At 37.3% G+C, this 2,500-nt stretch overlaps 1 non-coding gene and 10 pseudogenes across 1 annotated transcript; all 11 read left to right on the plus strand.

Annotated features, from left to right (window-relative positions):
• Positions 1–74: 74 nt before the first annotated feature.
• LOC148498539 (5S ribosomal RNA) lies at positions 75–193 on the plus strand (annotated as a pseudogene).
• A 115-nt stretch (positions 194–308) lies between these two features.
• LOC148498540 (5S ribosomal RNA) lies at positions 309–427 on the plus strand (annotated as a pseudogene).
• A 116-nt stretch (positions 428–543) lies between these two features.
• On the plus strand, positions 544–662 carry LOC148498541 (5S ribosomal RNA; annotated as a pseudogene).
• Positions 663–778: 116 nt separating this feature from the next.
• Positions 779–897, plus strand: LOC148498542 (5S ribosomal RNA; annotated as a pseudogene).
• Positions 898–1,013: 116 nt separating this feature from the next.
• Positions 1,014–1,132, plus strand: LOC148498543 (5S ribosomal RNA; annotated as a pseudogene).
• A 116-nt stretch (positions 1,133–1,248) lies between these two features.
• On the plus strand, positions 1,249–1,367 carry LOC148498544 (5S ribosomal RNA; annotated as a pseudogene).
• Positions 1,368–1,483: 116 nt separating this feature from the next.
• Positions 1,484–1,602, plus strand: LOC148498545 (5S ribosomal RNA). The gene has a single exon (XR_015870475.1). It is a non-coding gene; the product is annotated as a 5S ribosomal RNA (ribosomal RNA).
• Positions 1,603–1,718: 116 nt separating this feature from the next.
• LOC148498546 (5S ribosomal RNA) lies at positions 1,719–1,837 on the plus strand (annotated as a pseudogene).
• A 116-nt stretch (positions 1,838–1,953) lies between these two features.
• Positions 1,954–2,072, plus strand: LOC148498547 (5S ribosomal RNA; annotated as a pseudogene).
• Positions 2,073–2,196: 124 nt separating this feature from the next.
• On the plus strand, positions 2,197–2,315 carry LOC148498548 (5S ribosomal RNA; annotated as a pseudogene).
• A 116-nt stretch (positions 2,316–2,431) lies between these two features.
• LOC148498549 (5S ribosomal RNA) overlaps positions 2,432–2,500 on the plus strand; it is a 119-nt pseudogene continuing 50 nt past the window's right edge.

The following is a 2,500-nucleotide window of genomic DNA, read 5'->3' on the forward strand; positions in this document are numbered from 1 at the left end:
TTTATTTTTTCAACTTATCAATGAATTTACTTGAGTTAAGAAGTAATAGAGGTCTAAAGTTAATGTTTTTGAGCACCTACAGCCAAACCACAGTGGACATGCCCAATCTCGTCTGATCTTGGAAGCTATGCAGTGTTGGGCCTGGTTAGTACTTGGATGGGAGACCACCTGGGAATACCATGAGCTGTAGGTAATTTTATACTGCCATAACATTCTTTTCTATTACATTTTACATTTAATTTTTCAACTTATCATTGAATTTACTTGAGTTAAGAAGTAAAAGAGGTCTAAAGTTAATGTTTTTGAGCACCTACAGCCAAACCACACTGGACATGCCCAATCTCGTCTGCTCTTGGAGGCTATGCAGTGTTGGGCCTGGTTAGTACTTGGACGGGAGACCACCTGGGAATACCAGGTGCTGTAGGTAATTTTATATAGCCATACCTTTCTTTTCTATTACATTTTACATTACATTTTTTCAATTTATCAATGAATTTACTTGAGATAAGAAGTAAAAGAGGTCTAAAGTTAATGTTTTTTAGTGCCTACAGCCAAACCACACTGGACATGCCCAATCTCGTCTGATCTTGGAAGCTATGCAGTGTTGGGCCTGGTTAGTAATTGAATGGGAGACCACCTGGGAATACCAGGTGCTGTAGGTAATTTTATACTGCCATAACATTCTTTTCTATTAAATTTTACATTAAATTTTTTCAACTTATCAATGAATTTACTTGAGTTAAGAAGTAAAAGATGTCTAAAGTTAATGTTTTTGAGCACCTACAGTCAAACCACACTGGACATGCCCAATCTCGTCTGATCTTGGAAGCTATGCAGTGTTGTGCCTGGTTAGTACTTGGATGGGAGAACACCTGGGAATACCAGTTGCTGTAGGTAATTTTATACTGCCATAACAGTCTTTTCTATTACATTTTACATTTAATTTTTTCAACTTATCAATGAATTTACTTGAGTTAAGAAGTAATAGAGGTCTAAAGTTAATGTTTTTGAGCACCTACAGCCAAACCACAGTGGACATGCCCAATCTCGTCTGATCTTGGAAGCTATGCAGTGTTGGGCCTGGTTAGTACTTGGATGGGAGACCACCTGGGAATACCAGGTGCTGTAGGTAATTTTATACTGCCATAACATTCTTTTCTATTACATTTTACATTTAATTTTTTCAACTTATCAATGAATTTCCTTGAGTTAAGAAGTAATAGAGGTCTAAAGTTAATGCTTTTGAGCACCTACAGCCAATCCACACTGGATATGCCCAATCTTGTCTGATCTTGGTAGCTATGCAGTGTTGGGCCTGGTCATTACTTGGATGGGAGACCACCTGGGAAAACCAGGTGCAGTAGGTAATTTTATACTGCCATAACATTCTTTTCTATTACATTTTACATTTAATTTTTTCAACTTATCAATGAATTTACTTGAGTTAAGAAGTAATAGAGGTCTAAAGTTAATGTTTTTGATCACCTACAGCCAAACCACACTGGACATGCCCAATCTCGTCTGATCTTGGAAACTATGCAGTGTTGGGCCTGGTTAGTACTTGGATGGGAGACCACCTGGGAATTCCAGGTGCTGTAGGTAATTTTATGCAGCCATAACATTCTTTTCTATTACATTTTACATTTAATTTTTTCAACTTATCAATGAATTTACTTGAGTAAAGAAGTAAAAGAGGTCTAAAGTTAATGCTTTTGAGTACCTACAGCCAAACCACACTGGACATGCCCAATCTCGTCTGATCTTGGAGGCTATGCAGTGTTGGGCCTGGTTAGTACTTGGATGGGAGACCACCTGGGAATACCAGGTGCTGTAGGTAATTTTATATAGCCATAACTTTCTTTTCTATTACATTTTACATTACATTTTTTCAACTTATCAATGAATTTACTTGAGTTAAGAAGTAAAAGAGGTCTAAAGTCAATGTTTTTTAGTGCCTACAGCCAAACCACACTGGACATGCCCAATCTCGTCTGATCTTGGAAGCTATGCAGTGGTGGGCCTGGTTAATACTTGAATGGGAGGCCACCTGGGAATACCAGGTGCTGTAGGTAATTTTATATAGCCATAACATTCTTTTCTATTACATTTTACATTACATTTTTTCAAATTATCAATGAATTTACTTGAGTTATGAAGTAAAAGAGGTCTAAAGTAAAAAAGTTAATGTTTTTTAGCGCCTACAGCCAAACCACACTGGACATGCCCAATCTCGTCTGATCTTGGAAGCTATGCAGTGTTGGGCCTGGTTAGTACTTGAATGGGAGACCACCTGGGAATACCAGGTGCTGTAGGTAATTTTATACTGCCATAACATTATTTTCTATTACATTTTACATTTAATTTTTTCAACTTATCAATGAATTTACTTGAGTTAAGAAGTAAAAGATGTCTAAAGTTAATGTTTTTGAGCACCTAAAGCCAAACCACACTGGACATGCCCAATCTCATCTGATCTTGGAAGCTATGCAGTGTTGGGCCT

This window comes from Taudactylus pleione, unplaced genomic scaffold (genome assembly GCF_031769625.1).
Source record: "Taudactylus pleione unplaced genomic scaffold, aTauple2 ptg000550l, whole genome shotgun sequence".
NCBI lineage: Eukaryota > Metazoa > Chordata > Amphibia > Anura > Myobatrachidae > Taudactylus > Taudactylus pleione.